The sequence below is a fragment of the Xyrauchen texanus genome, chromosome 24 (genome assembly GCF_025860055.1).
Source record: "Xyrauchen texanus isolate HMW12.3.18 chromosome 24, RBS_HiC_50CHRs, whole genome shotgun sequence".
NCBI lineage: Eukaryota > Metazoa > Chordata > Actinopteri > Cypriniformes > Catostomidae > Xyrauchen > Xyrauchen texanus.
This window is the reverse complement of record NC_068299.1, coordinates 38,063,302-38,080,943: the sequence shown is the minus strand read 5'-3', so window position 1 is coordinate 38,080,943 and position 17,642 is coordinate 38,063,302. Positions and strand designations below refer to the sequence as shown.

Genomic DNA, 17,642 nt, shown 5'->3' with positions numbered 1-17,642 from the left:
ATACTGCTCCATCGTTATAGTGGTTTTTGGGTGTTATTCTTGTCAAAGGTGGGAAACTTACTGGAGGTCCAGTTGGTCCCTTAGGCAGGCCCTGGGGGACCTGGGGCGCCCATGGGCACCTCTCCATAGAGTGGGCTTCGGTTGCACATGTCCTCCTCACAGAGTTAGCAATGGTGGACATCTGCTCCAGCACAATCCGCTTGCACACCTCGATAACATGTTGAGTGGGAAGAGTGGGGCCCTAGGAAAGAGATCATTAGCACTGAGATGGCTGGCCTGAAACACGGAGCTCAGATTAGTGTGCCTCTCACCCGTATTGGTCTGGAAATGGGTGGCTGTGTAATGAAGAAGAAACAAATACAGCCAACAATATTTCAACAGCCTCATTATGGTTTTACAGCCAGAGTAAATGAAAAATTTGCAAGCTGCAGAGAAAGCTTCATTAATGAGAAAGCGTTTACTAGCGATCTCAACACCAAAAGCGTCACCACGTATTTCATGCATGTTACGCCAAGTGCCACTAGGGCCGTATCTCCCAGAAACTCAGAATGATATCTGAAAGTGGTGATTGTTAGTCCATTAAAATAAAATGCAAATGAAAGACACTTCATAAACAAACCTGTAAACATGTGTAGCACCCTGCTAAATTAATATATTGTTTATTTTGTGTTCTGTTAACAGAAATACAATATATCCTGAAACATGGGCCAGTTCAATTGTCCCTGGTGTATAATACAATTTTGTATTAATATGTGTTAATGCAGTATAAAGTGGAGGTGTTGAAATATCCTCTGTTGTGAGTAACCTTTGATTCTTCTGTCATTTTATTTTGTATTGGGTGGCTAGGTGTCAGTATTGTTTGTTATCAAATCAGTGCCATCCAGAGAGCAGTTGGGCAACCTATCTGGTTATTGAGGGTGAGAGACTAAAAAATGTTAGAGCGAGACTGAAAACAAGTGTGACGAGAAAAAAAAACAGAGAGATGGTTACGAGCTAAAGTTAGTTCTCTTACGAGAGGTTCTCTCGTATTGCGTAAGCTAGCTTACGCTACGGGAAAGATTCATCTTTTCTGAGATATTGAAGCCAAAAAATTATCCTTAATTTTTGTATCCATTGTCAACGCAGCGCGGCAGCTGCAGACCTTGAGCGGGCTAGCTAGCGAGCTCATAGGTTGCTCTGTGGCAACTGCTGCAGCCTATAGACGAGCTTGGGCTGAACTCGCATCCAATGAGAGGCGTCCAGCGCTCACTGCATCAAAGCCCGCCAAAATGGGCGTGACTAGAGTGCATATAAGCGTAGTTCAGTAGGCTGGAACCCTGATTTTCATCTCTTCAGCGAAGCTCTCCGCGATCGCTGACCTGGAAGCCGCGTCGCCGTTCGAGGGGCATCTAGCAAGCGTGGACAGCGCTAGAAGAAGTCGGCCGTCTCAGCCACCTTCAGCCATCCTGCGAGCTACGCCATCCGGACGACGTATCCTTTTATTCAGCAAGCTAGTTCTCACGAACTATTCACAAAAGAGTACGAGCGTCTTTTTCAAGATGCCTCGCTCCACTTGCGCCTCATGTCGCGCCCTTCTCAGCACAGGAGACCGCCACATCATCTGGCGCTCTCTGCCTGGGACTGGGGCACGCAGAGCTCGCCCTCACTGAGGGCGGATGCGATTTCTGCGAGGAGCTACCGATGTCGACCCTGCGGGCTCGACTCGAGCGATCAAAGCAGAAACCGCCAGCGCCGCTTACCCTCAGCCAGCGCAGGAAGAAGCGCCGCTCACAAAGGCTGCCGGAAACTGTGGTTGAAGTGACTGCCTCGCCGAGCCTCTCCCTCGAGCATCGCTTTCACCCTCCCCGCCCCGGGGCCAGCGCAGTTGCCGCCGGCGGCCGCACTGCTGCCATCTCCGGATGACGGCGGAGGATAAGGGCCGCTGTTCCATCATGGCTTCGGACAGCGAGGAGTGGACAGGCTCCCAAGCCTCCTCCTCGGCCCAGGAATCCAGCAGGACCGCCTCGGGCTCGAGTGGTCACCGCCTCGGGCTCGAGTGGTCACCGCCCCCTGAGCAGGCACCCAACAGACTCGACGGCTGCTTTCTTCAAAGCCATCGCCGCTCTACACCCGCGGCCGGGCCGCTCCCTTCCTGCCGGAATTACATCACGGAGCTTGCAAAGTCGTGGAGCGCTCCTTTTCAGCCAGGACCCGTTCACACATCTCCACCTCTCTGGCGTCGGTGGGCGGTGCCACTGAGAGAGGCTACTCCTCCATCCCCGGTCGAGGACTTCGGTAGCAGCACACCTTTGTCCGCCCTCCGCGAGATGGCGTTCCAAGCCTGTGCTCCCGACTAAGGCCTGCAGAGCGACTTCCGCCTATATTGGCGCGCCTATTCCGCCGCCCGGCCAAGCCGCATCTGCTCTGCACTCAATGGCCGTTTTACAGATCCTACAAACAGACCTTCTTCGGGAGTGGGATGAGAAAGGCAGGCACCCAGAGGCTGTTACTGATCTACGGCGCGACAGACCTGCGCCCTCGGCTACCAAAGCTGCAGCCCAAGCTCTAGGGAAGTGCATGGCCTCGCTGACTGTGACCGAGAGACACTTATGGCTAACACTAGCCGACATGGGAGAAGCAGAGGCTCCACGTTCCTCAACGCACCGCTCTCTCCGACCGGTCTCTTCGGCTCCACGGTGAGTGGCATTGTTGACCGCTTCTCAGAAGTCCAGAAAGCCACCCAAGCCATGAACCTCTTCCTGCGGCGTCGCGCTAAGCTCCTCTGCAGGCCGCTCACGTGATCAGCCTCCTGCACGAGCCTCTTCACAGCGCCCAGTTCAACAATCTCCAGACTTCTCAGCGTCGACAGGGCGGCCGCCCTCGATCGCGCTCAGACAGCCGCCGCAGACCGCCGCCCCGCGGGCCTCGATCTAAAGTAGCGCTGAAACCCGAGCAGCGAAGTCTTCCTAACTGTGTTGAACAAGCGACGGCTCAGTCCCGCCGCGGCCGGACCACCGTCAAAGCTTTGCCCCCTGTCAGTCCCCTTCTCTCAGGCTACTACAGTGGTGAATTTAGCAGCCAACAAGCCGGTGACACTGCCCGCTTGCCTGCACTCAAACGCCGTTTTCACGGCGACCCAAATAAATCTTGTAAAGAGCAAACATGTCTTATGTGTAGAAAAAGTGCCCACAATCCAGTGTTCACTTCTGCACACAAGCACTGCATGTCTCGTGTCCCCACCAGAGCACGCTCACATAAAGCGGTTACGAACCACTCGAGCGCTAGAGTCAATAAATGCGCCCACAAATGCGTGCGCGCGCCCATTCTCTGCCCGCTCTGTTACACGGCCAGCAACCATTCCTCTGTGTGTAAGTCCCGTGCTTGCGCTTCACGTAACAGATGTGACTCTTTCCCCATTCATTCCAATCGGGAAGTCACTCACAAAACAGCCTGTTCATGCTGTCTGCGAGCAATCATGCATGAACACACTAAACGCGCTCACACATTTTGTTCAGCTCTGTGTGCGGCAATCAGAGCGAATTGGCCATTCACCCTCTAGCGTTACGCTTCAAAGCGTGGGAAGCTATTCCAGGGATATCCAAGTGGGTGTTAAGCACAATACAACAGGGCTATTTGCTACAGTTCGATCGCCGCCCCTCGCTTCAGAGCTGGCTCGAAACCACTGTGAACACGGAAGCAGCGTGCATGCTTCGTTCAGAAATAGCAAGCCTTCTGTGCAAAAGGGCCATAGAAAAAGTGCCACCCTCTCTGAGCGAGTCGGGGCTTTACAGCCGTTATTTTCTTGTTCCCAAGAAAGACGGCGGCCTCAGACCCATATTAGATCTCAGGGTTTTGAACAAGGTGCTTGCAAAAAGACCGTTCAAAATGCTTACAATCAGGAAACTCCTCGCGCATGATGCGCCAGGGGACTGGTTTATTTCTCTCGATCTGAAAGATGCATACATTCAGATTCAGATAAATCCCCGTCACAGGCCATTCTTGAGATTCGCCTCGACGGCCAGGTTTATCAATACACCGTCCTTCCGTTCGGCCTGTCCTTAGCACCCCGTACTTTCACGAAGTGCATGGATGCTGGCGCTCGCACCCCTGCGGAGTCAGGGTTTGCGAATTCTGAACTATTTGGACGACTGGCTGATTATGGCTCAGTCACATATGGAGCTTCTGTCTCACAGAGCAGTTCTCCTCAGCCATCTGAACAGTTTGGGTCTTGCAGTCAATTGGACCAAGAGCTCACTACAGCCCAGTCAGACCATTTCCTTCCTGGGAATAGAACTAGACTCCGTGGCAATGACGGCTCGCTTATCTACACAGCGCACGCGCCGTGTTCAGCGACTAGCCGCATCTTTTCAGATGAACAGCCTCACGCCTCTGAAGAAATTCCAGAGAGTGCTAGGTTACATGGCCTCAGCCGCAGCAGTACTTCAGCTGGGTTTACTGCACATCGCCCGCTTCAGCATTGGCTAAACACCCGGCGTCTCGCCGGGCTTGGGCCACAGGCCGCCAGCCCATCAAGGTGACTCAGACCTGCATATCAGCTCTGCAGCCCTGGACAGTGGCCGAATGGTATCAGCGGGGAGTGACAATGGGAGCTGTATCTCGCCGAAAAGTCATCTCGACAGACGCGTCCAACACGGGTTGGAGCGCGGTCTGCGAGGGCTCTCCGGTTTTCGGCCTATGGTCAGTTCAGGAAAAGCTCCTTCACATAAATTGTCTGGAAATGATAGCGGTCGAGTACGCGCTCGTGCGCTTTCTCCCGGTCATTCAGGGTCACCACGTCCTGGTCCGTTCGGACAACAGATCTGTGGTATCCTACCTAAACCGTCAGGGCGGTGTCAGATCCAGGAACCTCTTCCATCTGACAAAACGCATACTGAGTTGGTCCCAGTGCCACCTGCGCTCGCTGAGGGCGACGCACGTGCCAGGCCACCTGAACGACGGCCCAGACAGACTGTCCAGAGACAATATTCCCCCAGGGGAATGGTCCCTGCACGCTCAAACAGTCCAGACATTATGGCACCTATTCGGCAGAGCAGAGATAGACCTCTTTGCGTCCAACGAGAACTCTCACTGCCCAATATTTTTCTCGAGCGAGGACGCCGCTGGCCCAGGACTGGCCCAGACGCCCGCTTTACGCCTTCCCTCCCGTCTCGCTATTGCCACAGGTAATGCAGAGGATCAGGGAAACGCGTCACTCGGTGCTCCTCATAGCCCCGCGTTGGGAGAATCAGACATGGTTCCCGGAGCTTACGCAGCTGTCACTGACAGCGCCGTGGCCCATCCCAGTGAGAGCAGATCTCCTCTCTCAAGCTCGCGGCACAATCTGGCATCCCCACCCAGAGGCTGGGCTGCATGCGTGGGTGATCAACGACTACCCGTCGCTCTGCCAGAAGGAGTAATAAACGCCATCATACACGCTAGAGCCCCTTCCACGAGAAGACTCTATGCGTCAAAATGGTCTGTGTTCTCAAAATGGTGCACCGACAGAGACCTGGACCCGCGGACATGTGGGGTGTCGTCGCTGCTCAGTATTTCTACAAGAGCTGCTGGATAAGGGCAGATCCCCATCCACGCTCAAAGTGTATGTGGCGGCCGTTGCGGCGTTCGCTGAACCCCTGCACGGCCAGTCATGGGGTAAAAACGAGCTGGTCATCCGCTTCCTCAGGGGAGCTAGAAGGATGAACCCCCGCGCCCCCATCGGTTCCTATCTGGGATCTTTCTATAGTTCTCGAAACTATGAAAGCCCCCTTTCGAACCACTTCAATCCGTGGATTTGAAATACCTTTCACTCAAAACCGTTTTCTGACTGCCCTGTCATCAGTCAAACGTGTGGGAGACCTTCACGCGCTGTCTGTCAGCGCTGCGTGTCTTGAGTTTGGACCAAGTGACTCCAAGGTCATTTTAAAGCCTAGACACGGCTATGTTCCCAAGGTGATCGGTACTCCTTTCAGAGCACAGGTCATTTCCCTATCGGCGCTGCCAGCACCGGATAGCGACGCGACGCCAATCTCCTTTGCCCGGTCAGAGCACTGAGATTGTATACTGCGCGCTCCGCTGCTTTCAGACGCTCCGAGCAGCTTTTCATTTCGTTCGAGGGCGCACCAAAGGTCTCGCCGCCTCGAAACAGACACTATCTAGATGGATAGTGGACGCTATTGCTGCTGCATACGCGTCAAAAGACCTGCCATGCCCGTTGGGCATTAGGGCTCACTCCACTAGAGGCATGGCATCCTCGTGGGCATGGTCCAGCGGAATTTCCATTCACGACATATGTGTGGCAGCGGGATGGACTTCCCCTCCACCTTTGTCAGATTTTACAATATGGAAGTGCCCGCTCTGCAGGCAAAACTACTAGTGGTTTAATACGCTACAGCTCCCCTGGTGAGCTGCACTGATGGGACACATTCCACACAGACCGGCACCGCCGCTCTGTCGTTCCCGTCCTACTATGTGCTTATGTATTACACAATCAATGACCCGCATTCTTGCCGGCCAAATATTATTTCCCCACTCATAAGGGCTCCCCGGGTCCCCCCTTAATTCCCTGGGGCTCATACAGTGGATGCTTGGCGCGCACGGCGTTGACAATGGGTTCCCGTAGCGTAAGCTAGTGAGTAGCGTAAGCTAAATTAATATATTGTTTATTTTGTGTTCTGTTAACAGAAATACAATATATCCTGAAACATGGGCCAGTTCAATTGTCCCTGGTGTATAATACAATTTTGTATTAATATGTGTTAATGCAGTATAAAGTGGAGGTGTTGAAATATCCTCTGTTGTGAGTAACCTTTGATTCTTCTGTCATTTTATTTTGTATTGGGTGGCTAGGTGTCAGTATTGTTTGTTATCAAATCAGTGCCATCCAGAGAGCAGTTGGGCAACCTATCTGGTTATTGAGGGGGAGGGACTAAAAAATGTTAGAGCGAGACTGAAAACAAGTGTGACGAGAAAAAAAAACAGAGAGATGGTTACGAGCTAAAGTTAGTTCTAAGTTCTGTATGATTGATATAGTGCTGTTATCGTAGTTAAGAGCCAGGGGGATTTTATTTATTTTTTTTGTCAAGTTTGTAACCCTGTTAAAACGGGAGAGTGAGCTATGTTTTGGAGCTGTTTAAATCGTCCACAGAGATTCTGTTGAAGTGAAGCTAACGCCATATCCACGTGCAAACTGCTACTACATAGCCAGAAACCACTTTGCCTTTTTCTGAGTGAGTATAGACATTGTGAACTAGAATGGAATTGACATTTTGTTTTTGACAATTGCTCATTAGAGTTTGTGAACTTTTTGTTAGTGTGCGTCAGATGCTGCACCCATGTTGCTGCAATAGATGTGCTCAGGATTCGCGCTGCAGGACGGAGGTGTCGCGTTTGCACAGGGATGGACGGAACTTCAGGACGGGCTTCCTCATTGCGTATCTCACCATTGGACAGAACGGTTTGATAGACGGTCACAATAATCTTTCGGTTACCGAGGAATCGTGAGTACAGACAGTCTTATTTGGAAAGGTTTCAATTGAGCTCCAACAAGCGCGCCAACGTTGTGGTACCACAAAACTGAGATATAAAAGTAGAAAAAACCCCCGGGGTATGGTTCATTGTCATTTCATTTGGAACATGAGGACATTTTAAAAGGTTAACTCACCTAGTTCTAAAAAAACAATATAAATACATTTCAAGTATAACATTCAACCGTTGTGGTCTGATATTTAAGTGTGTGCGATTGAAATGTGATTGGTGTGATTTTAGTTTCATTGTTGCACATAAGGGTTATAGTGGCTAAGTATATGTGCATGGGAGTTTTATGCTCACAGTAAAAATAAAATAAAATAAACTAACACAGTATAGCTATATTTAAGCTAACCAGGCCACTCTACACTCTAGCCAGAATTGCGTGCCCGAAGTTTTAGTTGCTGTGAATACATCCCGATTTTAAATTCTAGTAACCTCTCACCAATTCATTCCCCATGCACATGATAACTCCTTAAAAAAAAGTGGAATTGTGCAGGAGGGTTACACGTGGGGGCTCGTCTGGGATTGTTGTTTACTGTTGTTTTGTTTTGTGAGCAGATTTATAAAATGAATAAAAAGTTAGTGACAGTCATAGGAAAGTCAGTGTTAAATGAGGTAGCTTAATAGCCCTATAGCCACTTATGTGTAGTTAAGAGATTTTTTTTATTTTCTTTCTCTGTGTATGTAAAGCTAATATAACATGGAGTCAGAACAGATTTTCAAATGGTGTAAAGACAAAGGTATGGATGCAAAGAAAGCATTTGTGCTTAGTAGGGTTTCTCTTGGTGTTACTGATGAGACTATGTATAAGGTACTGGATTAGGCTGAAGTTTTTAGTCCCTGTAAAATCAGAGGACGGTGTGTAGAACACGTCAGTAAAAGCCAGTTAGTTTTAGTCGAAACTATTAATGATATGACTAAGACTGACATACCTGAACAGTTACTAGCTGGAGATGAGTTTGGACCTTGGATGGTGAATGTCACTGAGATCCAGAGTGTTCCTGTAACTGGTAAAGGAGACTTCCAGTCCAAGTTGCTGTCATTCTTAGCAAATGAGGGGAAGACATTAGCCGATGTCACAGGCTTACTTACCTCTGCTTCTGCTTCACCCACCGCTCCAGACCTGAACACAAAGCTGGTGAATGCCATCTCCTCACTAGTTGAAAAATGTCAAGCTACGCCTGTAGATGGACCGGGCTATCGCAAGCTACGCATGTTCTCCAGTATGAAACCCACTCCACATGGAGAAGAGGAGTATGACGCTTGGGCGGAACAGACCACCCACATGTTGGACGAGTGGCAATGTTCTGATGTTGTCAAGAGACAGAGAGTAGCTGAGAGTCTTAAAGGGCCAGCAGCAGATATTATCCGAGGTTTGCGAGTCACTAATCCCCAGGCCACTGCCAATGACTACTCTAAAGTCCTTGAAACAGCTTTTGGAACCACAGACAGTGCAGCTGATCTCATGGTAAGGTTTCGTAATACATTCCAGCAAGACAGTGAGAAATTATCATCTTACTTACTCAGATTAGACAAGCTATTGCATGCAGTCCATCATAAAGGTGGAATTGACGTGATTGACATGAACCGAGCGTGCATTGATCAAGTTGCTAGAGGCTCTCTGCCTCATGACCTTGTTGCCCTTTGCATAAGACTGACTTACAAACTCAAGCCTCCTCCCAGCTTTACTGATTTGCTTCGGGATGTAAGAGAAGAAGAGGAGATGATCCTTGAAATACCGATTGTAAAGAAGGGTGCGCCTTTAGCTATTGGTAGACGTGCAGAATGTGCTACAGCCTCAGTTGTACATGTACTGCCAGAGCCTGTGCCAGTCTCTGATGTAGCAGAGAAATATCCTGCAATAGAGAGTCTAAGGAAAGAGTTTCAAGGTCTCAAGACTGACGTTGCACGCCTCCTCTCTGCCTCTGTGACTGCATCAGCAAGTAGACCAGAACCCCAGCCAGAAAGCTACTGGAAACTCATATGCACGTGTGAAGGAGAGGGCTCCCAAACCTCAGTATCATGCTGATGTCTTTTGCTACAGATGTGGTGAAGATGGTCATTTCCAGCGGGAGTGTCAGAACCCAGAGAATCTCAGAAAAGTGAACAAGCGTCTCTTGAAAATAAAACAGCCGACGGGAAACTTTCCAGGGGCTCAGCAGAGGAACGGCCTGACGCTCCGGAGAAGATACGTTCCACAAGGTGTGACACGCTACCAGAAAAGAAGGCTAACTTGCCAGAGGGTTTAGTTGGACCTAGCTCTATTGTCTCAGTACAAATTGAGGGCATTTACGCCAAAGCTTTACTTGTTAGCGGGTCTCAAGTTACCATACTGTATTGCTCCTTTTATGACAAGTATCTGAAGCACCTGCCTTTGATCCCTATTGAGTGCCTGGAGATTTGGGGCCTCAGTGCAAAGGAGTATCCATATAATGGTTATATGTGCTTGAAGCTTGAGTTTACTGGAGATGTAGTGGGAGTACCTGAGACCGTAGAAACACTTGTGCTTGTGTGTCCAGATCCGGTCATGAAAGGGGATGTTTCCATTGTGGTCGCCACAAACACCTCTATAGTTCGAAGACTGTTCCATTCATGCAAAACACATGGAGGAGACCATTTTCAGCAAACTCCTGACGACACAGCTGAGATAAAAAAAGGAACAGTCTGGTTCACACGAGACAAGCCTTTCACTCTGCCACCTGGCGGCGTTGCAACGGTTGTTGGTATTCCAAAGTTTCCTGGAGGTCTCTCTAGCCAAACTGTTCTTATAGACCGTCCGGAGGAGGATTGTTTTCCTGAAGAGCTTCTGGTCATGCCGTTTGTTGAAAAGTCCACCGCTGTCCACTGTCGTCGCATCACAGTCACCATGAGAAATGTGTCCAGTCATAATGTGACATTAAAACGTGGAGTTCCTATTGCTCATCTATTCCCTGTAGATGTACTAAATACAGTTCTTGAAAAGGAGGGTTCTAAGCTGTCAACACCTAAATTGTCCCCGTCCTCTTTCAACTTTGGTTATTCTTCTGTGCCACCTGAGTGGAAGGAGCGACTGTGTAAAAAGATGATGGAGAGAAAAGAGGTTTTCTCCTGCAGTGAGTTTGATGTGGGTTGTGCAAAGAGCACACAACACAGCATTTGGGTGACAGATGATAGACCTTTCAGAGAATGTTCTAGACGTTTACCACCGGGTGATTTGGAGGATGTGAAGCATCTGAATGATCTCAAAGAGGCAGGAATCATTTCGGAATCCAGAAGCCCCATGCTTCTCCAATAGTTGTGGTACGCAAGAAAAACGGCACCATACGAATGTGTGTGGACTATAGGACATTAAACAGGAGAACGATTACTGACCAGTATACAGTTCCTCGTGTGGCAGATGCTTTATCCTGCCTGGGTGGTAGCCAGTGGTTCAGTGTGCTTGACCTCAGAAGCGGCTATTATCAGATCCCTTTAGCTGCTGTTGATAAAGAAAAGACAGCCTTCACTTGCCCAGCAGGGTTTTATCAGTTTGAGCGGATGCCGCAGGGGATTTGTGGGGCCCCGGCCACATTTCAACAAATTATGGAAAGGACTGTTGGTGATATGAACCTACTGGAAGTGTTGGTGTATCTGGATGACGTGATCGTTTTTGGAAGAACATTAGAGGAACACAAGCAGCACCTTCTTAAAGTCCTTGACAGATTGAAGGAGGAAGGATTAAAGATATCGTTGGATAAATGTCAGTTCTGCTGCCCCTCTGTTACATACCTTGGCCACGTTGTGTCTAGAAATGGCATTGCTACAGATCCTGCAAAGATTGAGGCTGTGAAATCATGGCCACGTCCAGAAAACATCACTGATCTTCATTCCTTCCTTGGCTTCTGTGGATATTACAGACGTTTTGTAAAGGATTTCTCCCGAGTCTGTTATCCACTCAACCAGTTGCTTCAGGGCTGCATTGTGGCTGGAAGGACAGGGAAAAGGGCAAAGAAAAATAAGGACATCAAAGAACAGAGGAAAGAACAAACAGGCACAGCAACAAAAGATTGGTACCATCCTTCTGAAAGTTTTGGGGCTAGGTGGGATAAAGACTGTGAGAAAGCTTTTGAGGCTTTAATGAGAAGTCTTACAGAGGCACCTGTGCTGGCAATCACCAACCCAAAACTGTCATATGTGCTGCATGTTGATGTGAGCAGAGAAGGATTGGGAGGTGTCCTCTATCAGGATCAGGGAGAAGGTTTGCGCCCAGTTGCTTTTGTCAGCAGAAGCCTCTCGCCAGCAGAAAATAATTATCCCACGCATAAGCTCGAGTTTCTGGCGTTAAAATGGACTGTTGTCAACAAATTGCATGATTACCTCTATGGAGTCAAGTTTGAGGTCCACACTGATAACAATCCATTAACATATGTGTTAACTACAGCTACATTGGACGCAACAGGGCATCGATGGTTGGCGGAATTGTCCACATATGATTTTAGTCTGAAGTATCGGCCTGGAAAACAGAACGTGGATGCGGATGCATTGTCACGTCGTCCTCATGCAAATCACAATGCTTCACATGAGAAGGAAACACTGCTTGCCACCACAGTCCAAGCTGTCTGTCACGTGTCCAAAGTCAGAGTACCTCACTGTCGCCGGTGCAGAGCTGTGGATCTCATGGGCTCATCCAAAGGTGCGGTGCCCAGAGCCTATTGCAACTTGTCCTTTCTGAACAATCAGCAGTTGCCCAAATTGAGCGCAGCAGAAATCTCAGATTCTCAGCAGAAAGACCCATGCATTGGAGAAGTGTGGCGTGCTATCATTCAGAAAAGTGCCAACCACGCCAATAAAGAGAAACATCCTGATGTGTCATTGTTGTTAAAAGAGTGGGATAAGCTAATGGTCAAAGACTCTGTGTTGTATAGAATAAGCCATCCACCAAATAAACCAGCTCTGCAGCAGCTGTTGCTCCCACAAGAGTTCAGAACAACTGTGCTCCAGTCTTTGCATGATCAAGCGGGCCATTTGGGGGTTGACAAGACATACGGCCTGATACGAGAGAGGTTTTACTGGCCTCGCATGAAAATTCAGGTTGAACGGTACTGCAAGAGCTGTCCGAGGTGTATTCAGAGAAAGATGCTGCCTAAAAGAGTTGCTGAGTTGTCACATCTTAACAGTGATGGACCGATGGATCTCGTCTGTATGGATTTTCTGACGATTGAGCCTGACTCCAGAAATATCTGCAATGTGCTCGTAGTTACAGATCATTACACAAGATATGCTCAAGCTTTTGCAACTAAAGATCAAAAGGCATCGACTGTCGCTAAGGTTCTGTGGGAACAGTACTTGGTCCACTATGGTTTGCCAAGAAGGGTGCACTCAGATCAGGGCAGGGATTTCGAGAGTCGGCTTATCCATGAACTGTTGAGCATGCTTGGCATAAAGAAATCCAGGACCACTCCTTATCACCCTCAGGGTGATCCACAGCCTGAACGTTTTAACAGAACTCTTCTTGACATGCTTGGAACTTTGGAAACACAAGACAAATGTAGATGGAGTAAACACCTCAGCCATCTTGTACATGCGTACAATTGCACAGTGAATGAGTCAACAGGCTATTCTCCATATTTTCTAATGTTTGGACGAGAAGCCAGGCTGCCAGTAGATGTGACATTCGGGATCTCAAGTGATGGCACATCCACAAAATCCTACTTGAGATACGTCAAAAACATGAAACGTGAGCTCCAAGCTGCCTATCAGTTGGCAGGGAGTATGGCAGAGAAGAAAAATGTAGGGAACAAGCAACGCTATGATCAGAGAGTTCGTTTCTGTCCATTAGATTCTGGGGACAAGGTCTTGATTCGAAACTTTGGTTTACAAGGGAAGCACAAGCTTGCTGATCGGTGGAAAGATACTCCTTACATTGTGGAGAGTCAACTGCCTGGTTTGCTCGTATTCAAACTGAAGCCAGAGAGTGGACATGGCTCTGAAAAGATACTGCACCGCAATCACATTCTGCCGATCGGACAGGAAGAGCAGCTGCGGCCTGAGATGAACAAAGAGCCTCCAAAACAAAGGAGAGTCAGTAGACGGCTCAAAACAAAGAGAACAGAGAACTGTGACACTCCTTGCTTACTAGCGTCTGAACAGGATGATAAGATGGAGGCAGCATCTGACTCCGACGATGATGAAATGGGTGTATGGCATGACTATTATGTACCACGAGAGTTGCCAGGACCAGGACCAGAACCTCAAAACATTGATCACTCTGAGCCTTTCAGTCTGGATTTGGATCTGGCTGTTTTGATAAGTAGATCAGAAACGGATGAGACTTCAGCTGAAGAACCTGCTGCAGTGGCGGAGGATGACCATTTGATACAACATGTGACTGCAGAAATTGTGGAACGAGAAAGAGACACTGAAATACAGATGTCAGACGAAATAGATGAGAGACAAAACAGTGTAACAGATGTTGGCTCTGACAAGACAACTCGACCTCAGAGTCTAAAGAAAGCTCCAACCAGACTAACTTATGACTTTCTAGGTACCCCAATGTCAGTAGCCGTTGGAACACAGTGCTACCGTAGTTGAAATTAATGACAAAAATGATCCTTCAGTCCTATCTCCTATTAAGAGATATAAAAGTTACTTTTACAAGTGGATAGGTTAAGGGGAATGTTAGTAATCTTCCTAACACAATCTTTTAAGAGAATGTGATTATTTTCTTGAATGTGATTTACGGTGTTAGACGTGTCATGAGGGCATGACCATTTTTTTGTGGGGGGAGAATGTAGCACCCTGCTAAATTAATATATTGTTTATTTTGTGTTCTGTTAACAGAAATACAATATATCCTGAAACATGGGCCAGTTCAATTGTCCCTGGTGTATAATAAAATTTTGTATTAATATGTGTTAATGCAGTATAAAGTGGAGGTGTTGAAATATCCTCTGTTGTGAGTAACCTTTGATTCTTCTGTCATTTTATTTTGTATTGGGTGGCTAGGTGTCAGTATTGTTTGTTATCAAATCAGTGCCATCCAGAGAGCAGTTGGGCAACCTATCTGGTTATTGAGGGGGAGGGACTAAAAAATGTTAGAGTGAGACTGAAAACAAGTGTGACGAGAAAAAAAAACAGAGAGATGGTTACGAGCTAAAGTTAGTTCTAAGTTCTGTATGATTGATATAGTGCTGTTATCGTAGTTAAGAGCCAGGGGGATTTTATTTTTTTTTTTGTCAAGTTTGTAACCCTGTTAAAACGGGAGAGTGAGCTATGTTTTGGAGCTGTTTAAATCGTCCACAGAGATTCTGTTGAAGTGAAGCTAACGCCATATCCACGTGCAAACTGCTACTACATAGCCAGAAACCACTTTGCCTTTTTCTGAGTGAGTATAGACATTGTGAACTAGAATGGAATTGACATTTTGTTTTTGACAATTGCTCATTAGAGTTTGTGAACTTTTTGTTAGTGTGCGTCAGATGCTGCACCCATGTTGCTGCAATAGATGTGCTCAGGATTCGCGCTGCAGGACGGAGGTGTCGCGTTTGCACAGGGATGGACGGAACTTCAGGACGGGTTTCCTCATTGCGTATCTCACCATTGGACAAAACGGTTTGATAGACGGTCACAATAATCTTTCGGTTACCGAGGAATCGTGAGTACAGACAGTCTTATTTGGAAAGGTTTCAATTGAGCTCCAACAAGCGCGCCAACGCTGTGGTACCACAAAACTGAGATATAAAAGTAGAGAAAAACCCCCGGGGTATGGTTCATTGTCATTTCATTTGGAACATGAGGACATTTTAAAAGGTTAACTCACCTAGTTCTAAAAAAACAATATAAATACATTTCAAGTATAACATTCAACCGTTGTGGTCTGATATTTAAGTGTGTGCGATTGAAATGTGATTGGTGTGATTTTAGTTTCATTGTTGCACATAAGGGTTATAGTGGCTAAGTATATGTGCATGGGAGTTTTATGCTCACAATAAAAATAAATTAAAATAAACTAACACAGTATAGCTATATTTAAGCTAACCAGGCCTCTCTACACTCTAGCCAGAGTTGCATGCCCGAAGTTTTAGTTGCTGTGAATACATCCCGATTTTAAATTCTAGTAACCTCTCACCAATTCATTCGCCATGCACATGATAACTCCTTAAAAAAAAAGTGGAATTGTGTAGGAGGGTTACACATGCATTCAGGTTGTCCAAAGTAAGAATTGTACCTTTTTATGGACCATAACACAGTCCCTTTTAGGAAAGTTAGTCCACTTGGTGGCCATCTTGGCAACAAGAGATAGTCAATAGTCATGCAAGTACAGCTCCTATTCACTTGACTGGGGGAAAGGTGAAGTTTAAAAAAACATATTTAAATCAGTAATGCAGTAAATGCATTATACATCAGTTTTGCTTCTTTAGCTGAAATTAGGCTAAAAACTCTTTATGAAGTGGGTTCAGTCACTGTAGACCCTGTCACAAATGATGCACTGGATACTTGCAGACTTGTAGCCTTGAATCTATCCATGAAATCCATGATTCTGGATTGCCTTAATTTTCAGAAGGAAGCTCACGACTGCCCTCGTTTTGGCATTGACCTACCCTTTTGCAGAGCCTGCACTCATGCAGACTTCACTGTGGACTGTAGACCATTTCAGCAGTTAGTATTGCACGGATCCAGCCATCTCACTTTATTGGAATGGTTGCGTCCATATGCGGTTGATTTTTCAGAGATCAAGACACTTTAACTACCATTAGATTTAAACATCCAGAGAACATCTAGCCATCAAACAACAAGGTCCACATTTTTAGAATGTCATTTTATGATAACTGTTTATGCTAATCATGTTGAAGTCACTATTTATGAAGTGCCTCCTGCTGTTTTGAATTAGTTTGAAAACTAGCAGGAAATGTTTAAGGAACTAAGACATCAATTCCTTTGACAAATAGTCCTTGAAATGGTCAATAGAGCACAAGAGTCTGGTTCTGGAAGTAAAAATCACATTTTGTCCATAGGTAAATAATTTTAACAAGAACTTATTAACCTTTAAAGACATCTTTACCATGATCTTCAAGGTTGTTAAAGGATGGTATATGATTCTGTTGAAACCATCAGTCTGTGTTATTCAATTGTGTTTAATAGCCAGATTTTTGATGAACTACAATACCCATGTTCCTGAAGAGAAATGCTCCACCAATCAGAGAATCGCGGCCAACAAAGTGCACCAAACAAGCTATGCACGACGGCCTACTTCCATGATGCAATACGGATGACGCTATCGAGTCAGTCTCCTTACATTTTCAAACTACTAATATATTTGCAAATATCTGAATATTTTGGCAATAAAATATATTTTTCTCTCCTCTAAGTATTTATGTACTTACAAGCAACAACTTTGCTTGCTTCATGGGATTGTACATTCATTCCCTCACAAAAGAACTTTAGTACAGGGTCTAATACCTTTGTATTTTTGTGCGATCTTTTTGCTTGAAACTTTGTAATGTTGTGATTCACTGCCGAGCTGGTTTGTTTTGTTCATGGCTGAGATTTTTTTATGAAGGACTTGATAAAATCCCTATGGAAGAAATTAATAGGAAAAATACTTCCGGAACCAAGATGGCTGAAAAAGAGGGCAGGCACTGTACAATGTACTACTGGGCAATGTACAGCTTTCAGACTTACCGGTGGGCCTGATGGGCCCTGAAAGCCAACTGGACCACCATCTCCTCTCACACCCTTGGACCCGACACAGCCTTTTCTACCCAGCTCTCCAGCGGGGCCTCGTTTTCCTATTCCTCCCTGTACTCCTAGCACACCCCTGTCTCCAGTCTGAACCCCAAACAAATACAGACACACCCATAAATAAACAAGAACACTTTCATAAAGTGTACAAATTTCTGTATGATACCTCGACAGCAAGCTGTTTCCTGGAAAGAAATACAAAATGAAATTCATACAATACATTGATGTGGTGCTCAGTTGCATCTTTCCAAAACAGGATTTCTACAGCTGGTGTGACAATGGACAGACCAGTTCCTGAAGAAATCTCCATGTGGTTATTCGAATTGGAATAGCAAACGATCACTGTCACTTTTTACCCTGCCTTTAAGTCCTTTGGCTCCTTTTGCACCCTGTGGAATAGTATAGAGATGTGAGAAAATAGAACCACATGATAAGTG

General features: G+C 46.7%; 1 pseudogene; it reads right to left on the bottom strand.

Annotated features, from left to right (window-relative positions):
* Window positions 1-17,642, bottom strand: part of LOC127617768 (collagen alpha-1(XXII) chain-like) — a 64,158-nt pseudogene that overhangs the window by 9,380 nt on the left and 37,136 nt on the right.